Source organism: Chroicocephalus ridibundus, chromosome 13, assembly GCF_963924245.1.
Source record: "Chroicocephalus ridibundus chromosome 13, bChrRid1.1, whole genome shotgun sequence".
NCBI classification, from domain to species: Eukaryota; Metazoa; Chordata; class Aves; order Charadriiformes; family Laridae; genus Chroicocephalus; species Chroicocephalus ridibundus.
In genome coordinates this window covers 12,935,263-12,957,844 of record NC_086296.1, presented here as the reverse complement: position 1 = coordinate 12,957,844, position 22,582 = coordinate 12,935,263, and the positions used below count along the sequence as shown (strand labels likewise).

At 57.0% G+C, this 22,582-nt stretch overlaps 1 long non-coding RNA gene across 3 annotated transcripts; it reads left to right on the top strand.

The window, feature by feature from the left end:
* Positions 1–604: 604 nt before the first annotated feature.
* Positions 605–15,739, top strand: LOC134523058 (uncharacterized). 3 transcript variants are annotated; one of them, XR_010073200.1, is made up of 5 exons: positions 4,291–4,403; positions 6,155–6,262; positions 7,574–9,288; positions 10,000–10,091; positions 11,853–15,739. It is a non-coding gene; the product is annotated as an uncharacterized LOC134523058 (long non-coding RNA). The 3 variants fall into 3 exon arrangements; XR_010073201.1 differs by lacking the exon at positions 4,291–4,403 and adding an exon at positions 605–715 and having other exon boundaries at positions 7,574–10,091; XR_010073199.1 differs by having other exon boundaries at positions 7,574–10,091.
* Positions 15,740–22,582: the final 6,843 nt, after the last annotated feature.

The following is a 22,582-nucleotide window of genomic DNA, read 5'->3' as shown; positions in this document are numbered from 1 at the left end:
CAGCGTAAAAGATAATTTAGTCTGGGTTAATGCAGCACAATGCAAAACTCATTACCAAGCCAGAACCGTGTTCTCCTGCCACCCTGTGCCTGCTGCCACCCCTCGATGCCTGGATGTCCCCTCGTAGGGCAGGGGCTGGGGCATCGGGGCAGCCGTGGCGCCACGGAGGGGAGCTGATTCCGATAATCCGCGGCTGACAGCAGCGATGGGCTGCGTGGGAGTGAACGTGGAGCTCATTTCCCAGCACCTACTGCCAAGGTTGCCTCCACCGTCGCCTCCTGCTGCCTTCGGTGGCTTTCCGCCCCAACGCGAGCGAGCGCTGCCATCCCGGAGCCGATGTTCTCGCTGAACGTGGGAAGGCGGGAGCATCTGTGCCCCACCGCTTCCCTATCAGCGTGCTGCTGGGAAGGCAAAAAGCCATCTGCCTGCAGCGGCTGGGCTCCCTGGTCGGTGGTATTTGCTAACCCGAGAAGAGAAATCACCACCGTGGGAAGGCAGGCAGAGGGATGTGCGATGAGAAATACAACCTGGTCCTCTGAATTCACAGAGATACGGGTCTGCCGTATGTTGCTTTCCTATTGACCGTGAGACCAGGCCTACAGCTCTTCATGTGACACCAAATCTCCTGACGTGCCCTTCTTGCTGCTGGAAGAGGCTCAACGTGGGGTGACGGTCCTGTGCTGCTCCTGCCTGGATGCCTCCTCTTCCTCCTAAGGTCAGTGTTACCACTGGAGTCTTGCTGTCAGGAGGAGCCTCTAGTGCCAGTTTCACGCTGATCTTACTAAGCACTTTGACTCCTGAGGACACTTGCATGGTACAGATGGTTCGAGAAGGTTTTTACGGAGCACAGTCATTTGTCATGAGGTAGCATGTGCAGACTAACTCCATACAATTAGCTGGGTCACTGGCACTTGCCCTGGGACCTCTCCAGGAAAGCCCGGACCTGCTGGGGTCCAAGACGTACCTGCAGCTCAATGGCCTACTCAACTTGCCGTGGTGAGAGCCTGACCCGGCCCACCACGGAGTAGCCCTGGCCCTTCGCTATGCCTGTTTCCATGATTTCATTTAAATTCTGCTACCTTTCATTGTTAAAACCCGTGTAGGCGAGCTAATGATCTGCGTGCAGATCAGTGGGTGTACTCCCTTTACCTTGTCCCATCCCGGTGATATTAGGTCCAAGAGTATCACGATCTGGATGTTTATAAGGGAAACAGTTTTCTTCCTTAATGCTCTGAGCTTTTTCCATTCCTTCATTGTGTTGGTTAGTAGGTTGTTTAAGCTATATGTCAGCTCTTGTTCTTGCTTACTATAGATGATGCTGGCTTGTCAGCACTTTTGCCTCCTTCCTTCTCCCATCAGCTTCTGAGAGCTTGGGTGGAGCTGCTACACGTGACTTCTGCAGCAGCACTTTGATTGCTTCTCAGAATGCTCCCCCGTCCATGCAGACTGGCCAATACAGCAGTTCCGTGAGGATGTTGTTCTTGACAAGCGTTATTTGCCCTGGATAAGTCAGGTAGCGTATCTTCAGCTGCAGGTAATCGGCACCTTCCACCTCATCTGAAGGTTTCCAGGTCTCTCTTTCATCCAAAGGGGCTTCCTTGCTTCCACCGTGGTGGGATGCAGAGATGCCCGAGCTAACCCTGAGCGAGGTACTGGGGAGTCCAGAAGCTGCAGGGCTGCTTTAAATGAGGCTCTTATCTCTGTAATCATCCCATCTTGAGAAGCACGAGATGTTATCTCAGGCTGCGGGGCTTCTTCCCAGGGTAGGTCGGTCAACATCGACCTTGTTATCTGGGAATTGTCCTGGCAGCGTGTGCTGTCAGCCTCAGCGGGGTGACACAGAGACACCGACTGCTGCTCAGTGCCAACCGGTAACATACTTTGGGCTGGTTGGATGCATTATACTTTCCCAGATGTGCGTTTGCCCGCTGTGCTGGATGCTTTCTTGCCCTGCTGGAGCAGGGGCTGGGCTGGGCAGGCTGTGGTCCCCAGCATGGGGTGCAGGGGAGCGTGGTGCTCCCAGGCTGGTGTTTACAGAGGGTGAGAGGAGCTGGCAGAAGGTTTTTTCGCATCCCTTGCTCTGGTGTAGCTGGACCTGCCTCCCCATGCCTACTCATTTCCCCCCAGTGTTGCTGCTCCCAGTTAACTCTCCCCGCTGACTGCAGGGGGGTTGGACTAGATGACCTTTGACGGTCCCTTCGAACCCAACACGTTCTATGATTCTATGAACTCTTAGGAGCTGTGTCTGTCCCCCTCTCCCTGAAGTGATGTGCAGCTCTGAGCTCTCCTGCGTGGATGTGACGGTCCTTCCACTGCCGTTCGTGTCCTCTCTGCTGCTCCGAGCCCAGCTCTCCTCTCCCCGTGCTCTCTCAGCCTGCGCGGCCTTGTTCCCAAACGCTGCTGGAAAGCTTCACTTTGGGAGCGGAGCCCACCCACGAGTGGGATGCTGCCACGCTCTGCCCAGGCGCTGGCTGCGGGGGCTGGGCTGCCTGCGCGCGCCCCTTCCCACAGTGGAGGGGGGAGGCAGAGGCACCCCCTTCACCCCCCTGCCAGCACACACAGCGCGAGCAGGGATGACAGCCAGGATGACGAGGCCCCTTTTGTTCCCGTGGCTGGGTGGGAGGTGGCACCGAGTCCCCTGTTCCCTCCGTGACTCTGTGCTGTGAGCTGGCAGGCGCTTCCCAGGCTTTTTGGAGGGGACACAGTGGGAACGTGGAGATCGCATCCTCTTTTGCTTCCCGGGAGGGCTTGGAGCAGGCTCCTGCACACCTGCTTTTTCTGTGAAGGGTGGGGGAGGATTTATTGCTGTTATTCACGTGGCTTTTGTGAAGTTTAATCTGACAAGGAGAGTGCTATAACTCCTTGGGATGTTGTTGGCGCCTGGCCCTTGGTGAGGCTCTAAACATCCTCCAAAACCCCTTCGCTAAATCACTGTGGGTCAAAGCAGGCTTTGCCCTGGCAGAAAGGAGCCTGCAGCACCGGGTCCTCTCCCCGTGGCTCCTCTCGGCCGTGACAGTGTTTGTTGGCCGGTATCCCTCCTGCGCCGCTGCCCGCCTCCTGCTTGTTCTCAAGGGGAACGAGCTGCACATGGTGGCTTCGGAGACAAATTGGGGTCCCAGGTGTCAGGACACGCTTCCTGGGCAGAACGAAAGGAGCTGGAAATCTGAGCTTTGCCTGTGTGTGAGTTGTTCCGGGCTTTGCCAGGGCAAGACCTGGCTCCGTGCAGCTGCTTCTCAGCTGCCCGTGGTGCCCGCTTCCCTCTGCCACCGCGGACGGAGCTGGAGCAGAGAAGTGGGAACAAACCTTGGCAAACCAACCGTGCCGTCCCAGGGAAACGGTCCAGGGTGGAAAAACACTTGGGCCTAGTTCTCCAGGCGTCCCGCTGGGCTGACAGCCCTTGGAGAGAGGAGGTGGGACTGACTGAGCTGGGCTGGGAGGTGGTACCATGGCAGGGGAGATGCTGGCTGCCCAAGAGCTGTCCCTGTCCCCCGTGTCCCTGAACGAATATGGGACCAGTGGGTTTAAAACCCAGCTCTGTAGCTTCTAGCCCTGCTCTGGCTCCCCATGCGCGCCCAGGAGCACGGGCAGCAGGGGCGGGCTCTGCTGCCCACATTAGTGGTCAGACTGGCTCGAGCTGCCGCAGGTTTATCCATCAGCAGTAACTCCAGCCAGCCCTGGGGGGACAGTGTGACTCGGGGTCCCGAGGGTCCCTGGAGAGAGGCTCTTCTGCGAGCCGGGTTAAAGCCGGCTGCCAGGCGGCTGCTTTTTCAGGACCCGCCTTGGGCTGCACGAGGCTGAATCCCATCCCTTGCCCTTGGCGAGGTCTCTCTGGTCCCTGCACCTACATCCTGCCCCGTTGGTGTAACGGCCCAACATCACCCAGCACCGGGAGCTCCCTTATCGCCTTGGCCCAGCCGTCTCCACCCCTTGCTGGGCCGCTGCGGCTGCGCATCCTCTGGCCGTGCTGGGGGGGAGCCTCCCCTCGCTCCCTGCCCATCCTTCCTTGCAGGAGAGCCCGGCCCGACCGCCCTGCTCATCCGATTTGTTTTGGTTCGTGTTACAGTCGAGGATAAAGTCGCAGATAATTCTGCGCGGCGATAGGATCTCGCCAGCCAGCTCTCCTTTAATAAGATCCCGGGCGTTCGAGGTGCCCGATTACCTTATCTCCCCTCTGCAGATGTACGGTACCCCCCTCGCTCGCCAGCCTGGGAGGAAGCAGCCGAAATGCTGCTGCTGCCCAGCCCGGGCTCTAGTAAAAGCTACAACCCCTTCTCTAGTCCATAAATAAAAGGGGAGGTTGGATGCTAAAGCAAGGCACGAACACAGTATCGCCCACGCTTCTGCAGCTCTCTGAGCCTCCTGGAAGCTGTCAGATGCAGAGAGGAATGTCCCCAGCCAGGCAAGTGAGTGCCACAGCATGTGTCCTGGCCAGAGTGGCCACCGTGAGCAGAAAATGTGGAAAAATAAGGGGAAAGTGGAAGGGGAAGCTGGAAATCAGCAGTGCTTCATCCACTATGGAGCCTGGAAAATGTAGAAATCGTGAAGGGAGGCAAAAAGATGCGATGAGAAAGTTCGGAGGAATTTCTAGCAGTGAGGAGGAGGAACTGATTTTTAGCATATGAGGGAAAAAAAATTGGGGGCGGGAAGAAAAAAGCTCTTAGCAATGCTATTGGAATGGGAAAAGCAGAGCGCGTGGTGTTGTTATCTGTGGAGTAGGGATGATGCCTTCAGCCCGCGTGATGGGGAGCGTGTGTGAATCTGTCTCCATCCCTGCCGTAGCCAACAGCCGTGTTTGGGCAGCGCGCGTGGCTCAGGGCTGCAGGTTCCCCTGGCTCCTGCCCCGGGGCCGGGAAGGAGCGAGGAGCAGCTCTGGATCACACGCTGCTTCGGCGTGAACCCTGGGTGGTACAGGAGGCGAGAGGCTCTCCGGGCTGGGCTTTTTCTGGGAAACGGTCGATGAAGGTTTTGTGGGAGGCTGTGTAACGATTGACCTTACAGGAATGCAGCTTATCTTGCAGCCCGGTCAAACTGTATTGCAGAATATGATCATAGAATCACAGAACGTGTTGGGTTGGAAGGGACCTTTAAAGGCCATCTAGTCCAACCCCCCTGCAGTCAGCAGGGACATCTTCCACTAGATCAGGTTGCTCAGAGCCTCATCCAGCCTGGCCTTGAATGTCTCCAGGGATGGGGCCTCCACCACCTCTCTGGGCAACCCGGGCCAGCGTCTCACCACCCTCATTGTAAAGAACTTCTTCCTAATGTCTCATCTAAACCTGCCCTGCTCTAGTTTAAAACCATTGCCCCTTGTCCTGTCGCTACGTGCCCTTGCAAACAGCCCCTCCCCAGCTTTCCTGGAGCCCCTTTAGGGACTGGAAGGGGCTGGAAGGTCTCCCCGGAGCCTTCTCTTCTCCAGGCTGAACCCCCCCAGCTCTCTCAGCCTGTCCTCACAGCAGAGGGGCTCCAGCCCTTGGATCATCTTCGTGGCCTCCTCTGGCCCTGCTCCAGCAGGTCCATGTCCTTCTTGTGCTGAGGGCTCCAGAGTACTCCAGGTGGGGTCTCACGAGAGCGGAGTAGAGGGGCAGAATCACCTCTCGCGATCTGCTGGCCACATGATATTGTTGCTGTTTAGAAATTTCTGCTTCTCTTTGGTCGGAAAGTCTTCGACCGCCTCCTTGCACCCTGGTACAGGAGCAAACCTGGGTCGCAGCTCCGGGGCTCTTGGAGATCCCTGGGAGCGATGTAGATGAACCCACATCTAATTACTTTTAAAATTCCCTGTTGCTATGACGACTCGCCAAGCGTGATGCACTCGAGTTCTGTCTCTCCCCTCCCAGGTCGTGCATCGCCACCAGAAAGCCGCGCGCGTACCTCTGTACGTCCATGGGCTTTATTCCGGCTTTCAAAAGGTGGTTTATAATCCCCTTGGAGCGTGAGCAGAATCTCTCCTGAGCTGGTGGAGGGTTTACTTAAAAGATCTGATAATAAGGTTAAGGAGAGGCCAACAGCCGCTCACCCCGCTGCTGAGCACTTCGGGAGCTAAATTCAGCCCCTTGAGTCATTAATGAGTCAGCGAATCGGGGGCAGGAAATCTGAATTTCTCTTTTCTTCCTTTTTTTTTTTTTTTATTTTTTTTTTTTTTTCATTGTAACAGTGGTGCACCCAAGGCAGGCTCCGGGCTGGCTTGGTTCCTGTCCTCATCCAGCATGTTATCTGCCCGCAGTGCTTTCCCCAGGAGCATCCTTGAGCCTGTCCGGAAGAGGTAAGAGCTCCTTTCCCTGACACCTGCCTTTCCGCAGGCCAGTGGCTTCGCTTCCCGTCGTTAGTGGTCTGAGGCACAGAAAGCTCTGTCCGGTTAGCGTTGTCTCTCGCTGGGTCAGCGCTGGTGGAGCCTGCGGGCAGGTAGAACATCCCCAGAGCTGCTTGGAAACACGGCAATGAGTCAAGGTCCATCCAGATGTTCTTCTCCCAGCGTGGTGCGCCAGAGTGCTGCAGCTCGGCTCCAGCAACAGAAGAGCTCTGAAAAACCCACGTGAGCGTTAAAATAAGCAACACGAGGAGATCCAGACTCGCTGGACCTCCAGAGCTGCTCTGTGTGATGCCCAAGCCTCTTCCAGAATAGCCCATCCTCGTGCGTTGAGGGCAACCATCCAGCCCTCTCCAGAGGAGGGACAGGCTCCGAGGTCCCTGGGAGGCTGCGATGGAGCAGGATGGGCCGGGGCTCAGTGCTGTGCCTCATGGAGACCCTCTCCCAGGATGGAGCAGGCCAGCAGGCTCTCCAGCTGCTTCTCACAGCTCCCGGGATGTAAATCCCGGGAGAGGAGTCCCTACTGCTGGCTGATCGTATCAGTTTGTATTAGATCCCACTGAGCGTGTTCTACATAATTTGTTTCCCAGGATGAAGTGTTTTTACAAACGCAGCGTTTAATCACCTTGTCAAAGGGGATGAAAAACCATCTCCACCCCTGGGGCTGTGGAACACCTAAAAGGGAATCCAGAAAAGAGACCGGTTGCTCGCCCCACTGTGCGGGTTGGGGCTGGAGAGCCCAGAAGAGCTGGCGGTTGCGCTTGCAGACAGCGAGGGGTTGGAGAGGAGAACTCGGAGGGTCAGAAAGCCTGTGGGGAAAACACCAGGCATGGAGACGTCTGAGTGGAGCACAGCCCCAGCGTCCAGCCCAGGAGCAGGATCTGCTCCCCAGCTCGCTGTATGTGCCCCCCCACGGGCCGTGATGCCTGGCTGGAGGAGGGAGGAGGTGGTGGGATGCTGCGTGTCCAAAGCCTCTGCAGCCCACCTCTGTAACGGCTCCTCAAACAGCTCTTGGGACCAGGACCTGGCCCTTCCTCAAGGCAGAGGAACCTCTATTTTGCTTAAGGATTGCTGGCGAGCCACGCTTCTCCCCGGCACCTGGAGATAAATCAGGGGCTCGTTGGACCGCAAAGGGCACAGTGAGCGATGGGTGCTCCTCGCCCTGCTCTGGGGGTTTGCAGGGTGGCGATGGATGCTGGGCTGGGGGGCTGCCGCTCTTCCCTCTCTCTTTTTTTTTTTTTTTTTTTTTTTTTTTTTTATTCACAGTAAGCGAAGGATGAAAAATCACAGTAATGGCCGAGGAGATGGCATCCACTTGACTTCTGTTGCCCACGGTGGGAGCAATTAATCTAGCGAAGGCATTGTGGCGGGCTGACACCACAAGGTTACACCGCCCGAAGCCCCACAGCTCCAGGAGCCGAAGATGATGCTGGACCGGCAGCCCCGAGGTGTGTTCCCCCTCCCTCTCCCTGCCTGGCCTTTCATCTGCTGCCGGGGAGGGGGTAAGATACGGTTCGTGTTTGGGAGATGGTTGAACCCAGGCTGGGGGAGCAGCGGGAGCCCCGTCGTCACTGATGAGATGTTTGCCGCGCGGTGGTGGGTGCTGCATGCTGCCGAGACCTGCGCTGATAAACCGAGCCTCCTGGAGACGGAGCGGCTTCTCTCTGCCACCGGCCTGTCGTCCGCTCCCTCTCATCTCATCTAACAGCATCTCTCCTCCCAGCGCCACGGGAGCCGCCTCTGCCAAGGTCTGGTCCTGCCGACAAGCGGCGTGAAGTGGGAGCGGGTCTGGCTGTTGGTGGCCTCTGCTCGGAGGTCGTAGTGGGGCAGGGGGTCTCCAGGGGGGTGCAGGACACTGTATCACAAATACACGGGCTGTCACCTTCACAGAGAGGGTCTGAGCTTCCACACGGCTCCGGCAGATGTTGGAGGAGACCCACCCTGCACCCCCGTTTGGCTGTGGCAAAGATAACGAGCAGCTTGGAAGGACGGTTTTTGTTGGTATGGTGATGGCTGTTTACTAAAGGCTGCTGAAAGGGAAAAAGAACAAAGTCTTGGCCTCCCCGCCTGGGAGCACGACCTTTCTGTCCCTCAGACACGTGTCGCTGTGCGGGTGTCTGAGTCATGGCATCCCGGGAAGATGCTGCCTGCGGTCCTGGGTGTGAGAAGCCACAAAGGCTGGGGGATGCGGCGCAGACTGCGTTGAGGGGATGGGTGTCTGCCTCTGCCCCGTTATTTATTATGCCATAAAATCCAAGGTAATGTACATCAATAAACGCCGCGAAGGGTTTCGCGCGTGTCAGCCGTTGCGTATGTGATGGAGCAGACGCTCTTTGAAGACAAAGGGCTCCGCCAGCGCAGGCTGCTGTGATTGATGGGGCAGCCTTCAGCTGCCTGCGCCTTCACCGGGCTGTGACACGGAGCCGCGTCCCCAGAGCGTCCGTCACCGGGGGCTGGGACAGCAGGGTCCCTCTCGGCGGTGGGGTCCCACCCGCGGGGGTACCAGGGCTCACGGGCCTGTGTGTGACAATGGCTGATGCCATCCCCAAGGCTGGGTCAGATGCCCAGGGAGCACTTCGGGAGCTTCTCGGAGGAGCCGAGGCTCCCACCGGCTGATTTTCCCAGGAAACAAGATGTGTGCCATGGCGCTCTGTGCATCTGACAGCTCCCCAGCCCCTTGGATGATCTCAGCCGCGTGTGACAGCAGAGCTGTCACCGATGCTGACGGGAGATGTTCCTACCCGGAGATGTTCCCACACTGAGATGTTCCCGTGAAACGTGCAGCCAGGTGGGAGAGGGTGACGGTGAGCATCGCCGCAGAGGGACAAGCCGGCACACGGACACCCCCGGGACATGCAGGAACGAGTCCTCACACGCCTGTGGCCCACTCATGGGTGAAAGCTTTGGCAGGTGGTGACAACTTAGACGTCAAACTTGGGTGAACCGGGAGACATAAATCCCAGTATTTGGGATTAGTGCAGGTAATTTGTTTTAAAGACAGTCAAATCCCTTTCCTGGAGGTGCCTGCTTGTCACAGGAGATGTTCCTCATCTCCAGGAGAGTTCCTCCGGTTGAACGGGTCCAGCGGTCTCTCTGGGGACATGGTCTCTGGGGTTGCTAATCACTGGGTTTGGGGATTTTTTTTCCAAACACTTGTGGGTGATTGCTTCCTCCTCCTCCTCCTCCCTTTTGTCTTTCTGCAGCATCACAGGGTTGGGAAGGACCATCTGCTGATTTGATTAATGGCCCTTTTCTGAAAAAGCAGCAGAGACAAATGTCCTCCTGAACATGGCAAAGAGAAATGGAGGAACAGGCTGGCTAATTTTCAGCCATTATTTTGGAACCCAAACTCCTTCCCAGTATCAATTTAGCTATTATTTCAAAAACTAATTAATCTTCACTCAGGCAGCTCCGGGGGACCTGTGTTTAGATAATTAACAGCCCGTGGATTATGAAAAGTCTTGCCTTCGGATCCTACTCCAGTGCTTGCCTTTGAGAACGCTCCTATCCAACTCCTGCTTACCAACTCCTTCCATCAATCCATCTTTTTTTGACAATTAAGAGCAAATAATTAGCCATGATGGATTTTGCTTGCTTTCTTGCAGCTCAGTTCCATTTTTTTTTTTTTTTTTTTTTTTTTTGGTCCTTAAATGTTCTTCAGTTGGGCAATCTTTTTTTGGGTGGTTTCGCAGCTAATTCCAGCCAAAGCAGGGCAAGTCACTGCCGTTCCCAGGAGGATGCGGAGAAAGGTTTTATTTGGCCGACCGAGGAGCTGGGCGATAAGGTATGAGAAAGGAGATCCTGGAAGGATAGGGGATGGGGATTTATTGTTTTCCTTCTTGTTATGGTTTGAGGAAAGCCATAACAATTTGTTGTCGTTCAGACAATTATTCTATCACCCGTTGACCCCTCCCCACCCGGAAAGGGGAATCGGGGAAAGCAAGGAAACACAAGCGTTGAAATATAAATAGATTTAATAGGATAAGACTAAATAATTAACAATAATACTAAAGCACCAGTATTAATCCGGGTACTAATATAAGATATACCAGAATTATACTCAGCCCATTCTATCAGCAGAAGCCGTGCGCTCCCAGCAGGGACAGCCAATGCGGGACACTGCGAGCGCTGCGGCTTCGGGAGCAAGGGAAGGGCTCAGGGCTCCGGCACCGGGGCAAGGAGTTTCTCTGGACTGCTGCCGTCAAAGCGGAGAGAGAGAAACTCCTCTAATTTATACAGAATGGGATGTTCGTGGTATGAAAATAACCCTGTTGGCCAGCCTAGGTCAAACGCCCAGGCCTTGCTCCTCCTCCTCCCTGCACCTGGCAAGGCTTGGAAACACCGAGACCTTGAATCCCACGTAGCCTAGCTGGCTATGAAGTAAATATTTTCACAAATTCAGATACTTGGAGTTTTCCCCAGCGTTAGAAGAGAAATCAGTCCTGTGTCGCTCCACCCAGGACACTTCTCCAGCCTTGCAGGGTGAAGTGTGGACTTACCCCCGGTACCGCTGTGCCGGGGCTGGGCTGTGCTCCCTCCCTGCTCAGTCTCCCCCCGACGTCTCCCTGGCTTCGATCCTCTTGGACGCGCCGGATGGTGAGATGTCCCCCGAGCTCCGCGCAGCCAAGCGAAGGCGCTGGGGTGGTGGAGCAGGTCTGCAGCCCCAGCCCTGGGGGAGGCGGATTTGGGCTGGCTTAATGAATCTGCCCTGCTTAATGAATCTGAACGGCAGCCACAGGTGAGAGCGCTCTGCCCGCCGCCTCCACGGCGCACTGCAATTCTTCATTAACGGCCTGGAGTTTGCTCGCTCCTCTGCTGAGGGCAAGGGAGCTGGAGCGGAGAGGAGCTTGGCCTTTCAACCTTTTTTTTTTTTCAATTAGATGATTTGGAGGTTTTCTTTTTTTTTTTTTTTTTTTTATAAAATTTAACCGGGGGCCAAACTCTCCATTCCATGGTCTGAGGTTGGCTCTGCCTGGCTGAGGGCTAGGAGAGTACCAAGGACATAGTGTGGCTTGGCCTGGGGACCTCGCGTCCCGACACGGGGGAAACCTGGAAGCAAAGCTGCTCTCTCTCCATTCTTGTGACATCTGGCTGAGCCTGTGGCACGTGAATTGCCCCCAGAGAAGCAGCACTTTAGCACCTTGGAGGAAACGATGGCACCTTCCCTCTGCTCGAATGACCAAGAGGGGAAAGACACGCAGACAGGAGATGCCGGCAGTTCCCTGCGATGTTAAATGGGAATCGGGGAGGTGACCCAAACTGGTGCCAGCAGTGGGCAGTACAAGGGGGGAATGGAGTCGGGGGCAGAGAGGAGAGAAACGAGATAAATCCTCGCAGTCCTTCCCACGCGTGACGTGAGTCGAGCTGCACTGCAAACGCGTTGCAGGCACTGGAGGACACGCTCAAACTCAGCTTGATGTAGAGCAGCTCCCGGTTTTCCATCAGTCATACACTGGGTTTTACCTCCTTTAGGTGTTCGTAAATGTAAATTTGACTTGCAGTGTTCGTGGGTGTATGAAGAACCAACATTTCCCTCTTCTAACAGGACTTTGAGCTGTGTTTCCTGGGATCCTGAGCTACTGATGGACCATTCTTGGTGTCCTTGAGACGCCTGCTGCTGTCCCCATGCCAGCGCGGGGAGATTTCCAACCAAACCTCCCCATCTTGGGCTCGGTTCATTGAAGGAAGCAAAGAGGATTTTGGACCTTCCTGTCCTGTGGTACCTATGAGCAGAGTGGCAGATGGATGTGGCCGTGGCCGCCCACATTTGGGCTGTCCAGAGCCGACGGATGTCTGGAAGAGTCCTACAAGCCTGGCTGGGCAGGAGAGGACCTGTGGTCATGCATCGCTAGCACCATTGCTGAGACCAAACCCTGGCTTGGGTAGGCTTTAGTGCAAGTTTTGCCTTCTGAAGCAGGGTTTATACGTGTGTCCTGTTTTCCTACACTGCCTGGCAGGGTTTGCCCACCTGTGTATGTCCAGCGGGGTCAGATTTGGGGGTGGGGCAGGAAACCTTCACCCAGAGCAAAGCCCAAGACACCCACGTCCTCAGGAATTCTGTAGTTTCTTTCAATGTTCCCTCAATTTTGGAGGAGAGGAATATGAGGAAGAGAGAAAATGATTCCCGTTACGCGGGTGGGGGTTAAGAGCACCTTCCCTGGGGCAGAGCGAGGGGCCAACCACCTCCTGAGCCCGGCTCGTCTCTGGGCTGGGGTGGCATAAGGAGATTCCTCAGGTTACTCCGGCTTTAAATAGCTAGGCGTGGATTGGGGCTGGAGCAGAAAGAAATACTTCCTGATGAGCTGCTTACTTTCTCAAACAGAGGATGTTTGTGTCCGATAAATCTCCGCAGGCAGAACTCCTTGGTCGAGCAGTTTGACTCCTAATTAAACATTTACCGAGATGGCACCTCGCCCTGCCTCGAGAAATATCGTCCTTTCACCTCCGCGTGGCTCTCGCCTCCTTTGCAACGCCGCAGTTTAAGGAGAGCCATTTAAAGCCTCGGCTCCAACAAAACGGAGCAAAGCAATTCTCTCTTCACCTTTCCCATCTCTCTCTGTTTTCCCCCCTCTGTGAATAAAGTTTGCGAGAGGCCCTGGAGCTCCGGCTTCTCGGAAAGCAAAGGGCTCTCTTGGGAGGGCTGGAAATCTCCCCGTCAGTAGGATGCCATCTCCTTCCAACCGCAATCAAAGAGAACAGGTACCCAGGGAGGGAGCCGGAGCATCGCAGCTCCCCGGGGAGAGCGGGGAGGCTGATGGAAATGTCACCCCCCGCATCGGCGGGCGCTGGGGAGAGATGGAGGCGGGGGGGGAGCTGCGTGGGGTCGTCCATCAGCCAGGCGTGGCTGTTTGGGGTGGCTGCATCCTTCAGAGAGTTGAGCTTTCGGGGAAAGGCGGTTTGGCTTGTCCTGGGTTTTAACGACGTGCTACGATATACTCTGTTGTGGGGACCAAGCGTCTTCGGGGGAAGAGTGATCTCTGGTTTGAGCTGATCTGAATCGAAGCAGAAGCGCAACGATGCTGCCGTGGGGGTGTGAGTGAAGCCGACACAAGGCCCCCCACGTCAGCCAGAGCCCATGTCTCGTACAGCACGGCCCGAGGGCTGCCGGGGGGAGGGAGGGACCACAGGGCGCCCCACCTTTGGGATGATGCTGTGCAGGGTGGAAAGGCCTGGGACGCCCCATTGCCATGGGGACCTGCCTGCATCTGCTCATTGCAGCTCCCTGGGTCTCCCCCGTCCCCCCTGCCCCGGCTATCCATCCTCCCATCTCCCACCCGTCTGCCCCCCCAGCACAAAGCTGTCCGGACTGCGCTCCTGCGCAATCCTGCCCCGGAGCTCACGGCAAACCGAGGGCTTTCCCCCGTCCTCCTGCCTCTCGGGGTTCCTTCACATAGATAAAAATCAAAATTGGTGGTTTCGGAGCCCCTGCAGCCCCCTGTCCCCACCCCACCCCCCCCACACCTGCACCCCCTGCGTTTATTTTGCAGGCAGGCTGTGAGGAGGGGACCCATCTCCCTCCCTCCGCTTCCCGCGCTGGCCTGGGCTTATCTCCTTCCAATTAAATAAGTGCAGATAGTGGGTTTAATAAGGCCCTGCCTATGAAAGATTACTAACGATTTCATTTCCAGCGTGTCGTGAATTATGAGGCAGCCTGCAAAACAAAGCCGAGCGGGGACAGGCTTGGCGGCTAATTACTGTCCCCCACGCTGCCACCGCTGCTAGCCCGGCCCCTAATTGCTCCCTGTGCCTGATTGCCTTTTGCTGGTGGTTGTGGTTCGTTCGCGGCTCTCGCCTGGCGCTCGGCTGTTGCCGCTTCTCTCTCTGCTTCCCCCACCCCCCGCCCCCCTTTCTTCAAGTTTATTAATGAAAACCTTATCTGTCTGTGCAGATAATGCCAGAAATAATTAGTACTCAGTGAGGTCTGTCGTGCTCCGCTCCTCTCCTCTCCCCCCACCCTGCCCTGATCGCCTGCCTGTTTGCAGTTTCCCAGGTGCTTGGTTAGTGCTGGGGATGGTTTTTTGGGGTTTTTTTTTTTAGACCTTTCTCACCCTGGGCAGCTTTCAGCCTTCCTGGCTGCCCCAGGCTCGGGGCTGTGCTGGAAAAACTCCTCTGGAGGGGACATCGGGGAGAAGGGGACCAACCGCATCTGCAAATCCCTCCTTAAAATCATCCGAGTTTTCCTTGCTCGGGGCAACCTGCAGGATGGGATCGGTCTCCAGGGACCTGCAGGTCCCCTCTTGTCCCATCCCTGCTGGAAAGCGAGGGGCAGCCCCACTTTTGCATCGGGGACCTGTCCCAGCTCTTCTCCGGGTCTTTTTTTTTTTTTTTTTTTTTTAGTGTTATTACGTTTATATTCGTCATTTCTTGGTTTAAATCTTTCAGCCTGATAAAGGAAGACAGCGCTTCTCGAGTGCCTGGGATGGCATAAATAATTCCGTTGCCGAGAGAGAGATTTACAGTGATATAAATGTCAGGAGTGAGCCCAGTTTGTATTAATGGCCTTATTAGTTATGTTGCTGTAAAATACTGATACTCCAGTTGTTAAGCGGCCATGGTTTTGCTCTGCGGCATTAATTCAATAAATTGGGCCTTTTTGATATAAATCTTAAAGCCTGATGAACCCCATTAGAAAATCCTTCATGATATGTCAGATATCTTCAAAGGGCGTTGACGGAGATAGACCTGGGAATAAAAAAGCTGTTTGGTGTGCGAGTAGGGGGCAAAGCCGGCGAGTCCCCCACCCCCGTGCCTGGGCTGCAGCGGCAGCATCCCCCTGTGGCACGGGGATGCTGTGGGATGGGGGTGTTGCACCTGCACCCCTGGCCGCAGCAGCTCCGGTCCTGCCCAGAGCCACCCCGGCCCTTGGAGGTCTCCTGGCCACAGAGGGGCTCAGGGTGGGCTTGGGGTATTCAGCCACTGGCTACAGAAACCACGTCTCAACCTGCATCCCCGAGGTCAGGTCCGGACACCTCCAGCCAGCCGGAGGCTGACGTGGCTCTGTCCCCAAGCTCCTGCTCGCCAAGGCTTGGAGAGCAGGTTGCAGCCTGGCTCTGGTCTCTGGAGGAGAGGGATAGGGAGAGAAGGCCAGTGCCTGGCTGGGGCTGGGAGGGTGACACCGTGTCTAGAGGGAGAAGATGCCCGTAGCGCTGCTCGCATCCCTCCCTGTGCCCTCCCCTGCAGTGTCCCCATCACCGCCTCTGCTTCGCTGCTGTCACCTCCTTCAGCGCATTAGTCCGGAGGTGAGCTGACAGCAGGGACATCTCTCCTTGTCTGACCCGTGCTTCCTGAGGTCTCCGTCCTTACCCCCCTCCCACCGGGCTTCCATCCTCCTCCCAGCCCCGCGCTGCTGTGAGAGGTGCCATCGCTGTCCCCATCACGGCTGTCCCTTCCCCTTGTGCCGGAGCCGCTGCTCGTGCCACGGCTCTTTTGCAACTCTGCATTTTCCACCAGCGATCTGCCAAGTGCGCGGGGAAGGAGGGACGAGGCGGGGGGGGAGAAAGTACCATGATAATTGAAAATAAATGATGCATTATATGAAATAAATGTTCTGGTGCAGCCAGCTTGCTGCGGCTGGTTATTTATTTATTTTTCTTCCTCGTACTTGGGAAAAGCGGGGTTGGAAGTAAAGGAACAGCAGCCCCAGGCAGGTGAGGCTGCGAGGCTTTCACCCGTGGCTCGGGGACCACCCTGCATCCTCCAGCAGTGGCCGCTGGAGCGGGACATCGTTGCCAGATGGGTGTCCAGAGCAAGAAAAGGCAGCCGTTCTGGGCCGTGCTGGAGGTCCATGGGCTCCGTGCCCAGCCCTGATGTGTAAGAACACAGAAAAGGGGATCCCAGCGCGGATCCAGAGCCTCTTCTCTGCTTGCTACTCTTTGCATTTGAGGATGTGCCAGGTCTGACATGGTGTCCCTATATTTAATAGCCATCCTCAGGCTACGCACGTGCCTCTCCCCTGAGCCTCCTGCCCCGGGACCTGCCTGACTGTCACCTCTCTGCCACCCATAATCTGTCCTCTACAGGGTCAGCCACCCATTGCCTTGGTGGGCACTTGGGTTGGCCAACGGTGACCAGGGCTCTGCTGCTCCCCTGCCTGAGCACGTGTGAGTTAACGCGGGTAAAGTGAACGGACCCTCTGCCCCAGGTGGGTTTTCTTTGAAATGTTCCTCCGGCGAGGATTAACTCCTGACACTGCTATTTGTTATGGGAAGAACCTGCGTTTTCCTGGGAGATGTTGGATTTAACCGGGAACATGCAGCTTTCTCCAGCCTTGGATCCCCTACGTCACCAACTGACCGTGTCACAGTTCTTACACCTCGATAAGACTTATCCTGGATTATTATTTAGCTGCTAATTAATCTTGAGAGTGATGTGAAGGCTTCGAACTGCTGTTTGAAGATTGAGTGGATGATTTCTGCTCTTGTCAAAGAAAGAGGGATTTGGAGGTAAGATCCCAGCTCTGAATGACGTTACGTTGCTCTCCCTGGGCAGGTGGGACCAGCTCCTGCCTCCCTCTCCTGCCAGCACCTGCAGGGCCCCTGCGAGACAAATCCCCTCGGCAATCGGAAACAAACGGTGCTTGGGAGGGATGCCAGCTGAGATGACGTCCGGCTGGGCACTGGATACTCCCTGTCCAAACAGTCGGACACCGATAGGAGTCTCCCCGCCAAACCTGTGAGGTTCGGAGTTAACAGCCCAACCCTCCTCTTCTCCCACAGGTGTGTTCCCCGAATGTATCTTCTTCGCTTGCAGACCCGTCGCAGCGCGGAGCGACAGCTCAGACATCTCATTAATCACCGCTGACGATGGCCACGCGCTGCCTGTGGAGCTGTGACGCCGAGGTCCCCACTGCCGGCGCTTCCCCAGCCAGGGATATTTCGCAGCCGAGCGGCGCTGCTCCCTGAAAACCGAGAAGAACCCACGCCCCCCTTGGGGTCGAAGCCCATGGAAGATGCTCTTTCTCCACGCGGGCTCCTCGTCCCTGCCCACAGGGCACGCAGTGAACCATGGTTAGCCCCTGTGAACCTGCATCTTTTTAAAATACCTTTTATCCTTCTCCCTGCTCGCCGGGATCAGGGGCAGCTCCATGGAGAGCTGGTGGGTTCGTCGGCTGCTGCATCGACTTGGCAAAGGCTGGGGATGAAAGCCCCGTGGCCTCCAGCTGGGGCTGTAGAGGTTTTTTTGGCTTGAATTTCCCCAAATTCTGTCCCTCGTGGAGTGAACAAACTCCACCAGCAGCTTGAAGCTGGAGACGGTCGGCGCAAGGGCTGAGCATCGATCTCTGGCCGCTGGGCCAGACCCGACCAAAACCCCACTGGTGTCAGGAGGCAGCTCCATCCCTCCCGGCTTCCGAATGCTGGGCTGGGAAGAAAAACCAGCCTGCTTAGAAAGCAATCATTTGACATTGTGCCTTTAGACTTCAGATGCCCGTCACCACCAGTAACAACCCTGAGCTGAAAGCCTGGTGGACCTCAGGGCGTTCTGGGTTTCATTTGACCTGGCTTTGGGATGCTCTGAAGACGCATCGTCCATCGTTGGCTGGGGAGGTGGGGACGGGGAGGTTAAACTCTGCCTCACCCTCCACCGCTCCCCCGCCACCGCTTTATCTCTGCAGAAGCTGTATTCAGGTACAATTCACTTTGTTATTAATTTCTTTTACATGGAGCTTTTTAAAGTGCCTGGGAAGGGGGGCTCATGTCACAGAGACACTTTACAGCCCAGCAGCTGTAATACTGAAGTGCTGTTTAAATAGCCAGCTCATCTAAAAGTAATAGGCAGAGCGCTGAAATCTTGCCAGAGCAGCAAAGCGGCGTTCTCCCGTTGGCATAAGCTGTATGGAGATGACTTTGGGGAGCAGGGCTTCTTCCCCAGCAGCTGCCTGGGTGGGATCGGGGATGGGATCGCGTCGCCCTTACCCCCACCGCGGGGCTCTGCTGCCCCAGGGACTCGGCGTGCCCCGGGGATGGTCCAGCTCACCAACACCGGCACATCACGGCTGGGTGGCCATGACCCACGGCTGTCCTTTCACCAGGTGACCTGTCTTAATGACACTAGGTTCCTCAATGCTCCCGCTCGCTGGAGGCGCACCTCTGCGGTGGTCCTGCCTTGGCTGTATGGGTCCCCCATGCCTGCAGCCCCCAGGGGAGCCCCCACGCAGCGCGGGAGCCACGAGGCCGCATCCTGAGCCGGAGAAAGGCTGGCGGAGGGGCCAGCAGCCTGGGGAGCCCCTGGGTGGGGATGCTGAGGGTACCCCGAGGTGTTACCATCACCCCCCGGACCACTCTGCCATGGCACGTGGTGACTCTGGAGAAACGGACGCACTGGGAGCCTTCACGTGGCTCTTATTTGCTTTTAATCTGGTAGCTAAATTATATTCTTCCCAGATGTAATAAATGAGAGGTTTAATCAAACCCAGCCAGCCAGCACTGATGGAATCTTGGCGGTGGAGGAAAATATTGCATTTTTTGTTTGTTTATCTCCCCCCCTCTGCTCCCCTGGAGATGTCCCGGCTCTTGCGGGGGCTTCTCGTGCTCGGTGGCACGGGAGGGCACGGGCTTTGCCCCGCTGTTAGCTGAAGCACCGTGATGTACGTGCGGCCATCGCGATGGGACCACTGCCAGCCCAGCTGCTGCCAGCCCCTCTCCTTGGCCCGGGGAGGCAGCGGTGGGACCGTCCCCCTGCTACCCCTCTCCTCAAGCCCTTTTCTTTTCAGGAAGAGGGTCTCACTCGGTGCCCCCGCCCCAGCAGCTGGTGCTGGGTTCAAGCCCTCCACCCCCGGTTTCCGATCACCACAAAAGCACGAGGATCTGGTCTTATGGCATCTCCGGGTCTTACCCCGGTGGGGGGGAAGGTGAGCACATCCCCAGGCTGGGAACAGCCCTGGGCAAGGGTGGGAGCAGGGATAAAGCCACCGGGCTTCACTGGCTCTGAATTAGGGGGGGACAAAGCTCCCCATAACATCCAGCTGGTCGATGTGACCACACAGGATGCTGCAGCCGGGAACCAGGGGCAGACTCCGTGTTTTCCCTGCGCATCGGAGCCCTCGAAACCCACCGGATCCCGGCGCGGGGCCAGCTGCTCCCGGAGACGAGGCTCCGCTGCCGCCTTTCTCCAGATGGCTTCTCTCAATCGAGGCTTTTCCAGAAATAGCTTGCGTACACCCAGCAGCCGGCTCTGCAAATAGCTCGCCTTCCGAAACGGAGGAGGCGGCGCGGTCGCAGCATTGTCCCCTGTGTCCCTTCCATGCTCCTGGGTGCCTCAGTGCTGGCTCCAGCGTGCAGAAACACCCCACTTCCCCCAGGACACCTCTGCCCGCTGGGAAACAGGGATGGGCTGGGGTCCTCTGTGTCCAGGTGGTCGTGTCCCGGATCGGGGGATCCCCAGCTTTGCTGCAGGAGCTGACTGGTGGCTGGCTCAGCCATCTGCATCCAACATCCCCGCAGGGAAGGACGGCTGGTGGCTTCCAGGGGCAGGGCAGGTGGCCCAGGGGACACGGTGGCATGTGGCCCCGCTCCCACAGTGGCCAGGCACCGCTGTGCCCAGCTGCAGCACTCTGCCTCGCGTCCCTTCTCACACGTTTATTACGCCAACGTAAAAGGGGAGGATGCAATGTTTTTCTGTAGATTTATTAATAGTCTGCAATGCCCGTAATAGCTCATCTATAAATCTGTTCTTAAGAATTTACAGGGCAAATATTCCAGCGCCGTATTAAAGACACAACTCAGAAATGCCCGCAAGCACCAGCCCCGCGGCTTCGGCAGCAGGAGATGGTTATCCCGGGGGAGGGAGAGGCGGTGAGCTCGTCCCAGTGGCTTCCACCGAGACCCTCGAAAATCTTTGGGAAGGAAGTTAATTTAGGGACGGTCCCCTCCAGCCAGGAGGTGCCCGTGGCCTCCTGCTCCGTGCTGTGTGGGCACCGAGCCTGGGGAGGCTGTCGGCACCATCGGGATGCCAAAGTGCTGCTCCCATCCCTGCAGGCTCCCGGTGCCCCCCCAGCGCCCTCCCTGGGGACCCCCGCAATCTGCCGCCGCCTCGTCCCCAGCCCAGGGTGACAGTATTTACCGCTGAAGTGCGCCGAGTGTAATTGCTAATCAGATACAGGCAATCAATTCATCCCCCGGCTGCCGCCGCCGCGGGGAGGGGCCGCCTGCTCCCGCTGAAGGTGACTCCTGCAGGAATTCAGATTTAAAAATAAAGGCGATAATCATCAGAAGTTCATTAAATTAGCATCAGGTTCATTTGCACTCGGCTGAGGGAGGAGGACGAGGCAGAGGGTGCCTCTGCCGACCTCCCCTGCCCTCGGTCCCGGGGTGTCCGCAGGAGATGCCACCGGCGGGACAAGGCTCGGAGTGTTGCCCGGAGCCCTCCTGGATTTACTCCTCCTGTCCCGGGGCTGCGGCAGTCATGAGTCAACGGTGCGGTATATTTAGATGCAAAACACCATTATCCTTCATTAAAAGCTCTGTCATCACCCGGACTGCACAGGAAAGAGTTATTACGCCATTATGTTCCCAGTGACACCCGGCTTCCCGGCCCTCCAGCAGCCGCCACGATGCACCTCGGCCGTGCCGGTGCCTGTGGTGGGACGGCGGCGTGTGTCTGGGGACTCTGCCGTGTGCAAGTGGCTGACATCTGGTTTTCCCTCGGCGGTGGCCTTAGAGCAGGGAGGGGAGGTGCCAGGGAGCTGGGCTGGGAGGGTATGGGGGTGTCACGGCGCAGGAGGGACGCTGTTGGCATGGCGGGGATGGGTACCACGTGTGCTGGGGATGCTCGAGGGTGGGCTGAGCCCCGGCGCAGGGAGCCCTGCGGGGGCTTTGGGGACTGACAAGTCTTTGTTCCCAAAGCCCAACAAGCCCAGTGGAGCCCAGGTGACATTGCTGGTGGGAGGGGGGGTCCCCTCCCTGGGACTGGGTGCAGGAGAGCGATGCCTGGGATGGGGCTGGGGCCATGTTCCCCTGCTGCCCCGTGTCTCCCATCTGTCCTGTGTCCCCCCCCAGCTGCCCCAGCACCTGCCAGGGACACGGGGTGGCTGCAAAGGAGTCGCCCCACAGCATCACTCCCTGCCCTGCACCCCCAGTCCCGGGGGCGGGGGGGGCGTGTTTCATCTCTGTGAGCCCACAGGATCCAGCCCCTGGGCTCCTCGTAAAATCGGACAAGAGCAGAGCTGGTGTTTCATGTATCCGCGATTCCCCATCACCAAGATTTGGAGCTGCTGTTTCCCTCTCGGTGGAGGAAAGCGAGCCAGGCAGAACAGCTTTTGTAGTGGCGGGGTGTTGATTCACGGCTCGTAATTTAATTAAGAGAGAGACGAGATCAAAAGGGGACTGTATTAAAAAATAAATCAGGTAGAGGGAGTGGAGTTCCTTCCTTTAATTACGGCGTGGATTTGTAACGGGGAGAGACTCCATCAATCTCAAAGGAAAGAAAAGGTGTCAAGTGGAGAGAAACCTTCCCTGGGTTAATTACCGCTAACGGAGGAGGAGATTATTGGGCCAGGTGTCAGAAAGCCGATACCTCCCTGGCGGCCGCTCCGGCGGGGCTGGGTGGCACGAAACCCCTTCGGCATCGATCACGGTGATGCCGGAGGTGCCCGGTGGGTGCAGCTGAGGGGATGCTCGTGACGCCAGGCAGCGGTGGTGGGACGGCGGGCTGGGGGCTGCGGGGGCAGACAGAGAACACAGAGCCGGGTCCGGGCATGGCCGCAGGGCAGCGGTGGCCATGATGGCCCCACTCTCGGGAGCCACGGGCTGTGCCCTCGGCAGCACCAGCGGGGACCGGGGCCGGGCTGGCAACAGCCCGATTTGTGGAATAATTAATTCTCTTTTGATCATCTGTCGTGTAAATCATCAGTGGCCAGGAGTTAATCACGCATGTGAAATGAATCCTTCTCCTGCCTAACGAGCGCTGAATCGTGACCGGCATTTGTTTACTCCTGACACTTTCATCTTCTTGACAGTCTGAACAATTAATTGTTTCCAATAATCTCCTTTGTATTCTATTTAAAAAAAATATACCGGAGAGCAGGCAGCTTTCCACTCGGCACTCCCGCTTCCAGTGTTGTTCCCGCTGATCTTCGTTTTTTTCAGTCTTAAGCAAGGATTTGCTTTTCGGGAGCGACGCGAGGGCTCCGCAGGCGCTGAGCGGGTCCGGGGAGGAGCGAGCTCTCCGCTCTCCCGACGAGGATGATGCTGGTGGCAGCACCGCCTTCCGCGCCGGCCAGCTTTGAGGCCGGGCTTTTCACGCTGAATAGCAAACAACCAGCCTGTTCGAACACGGCTT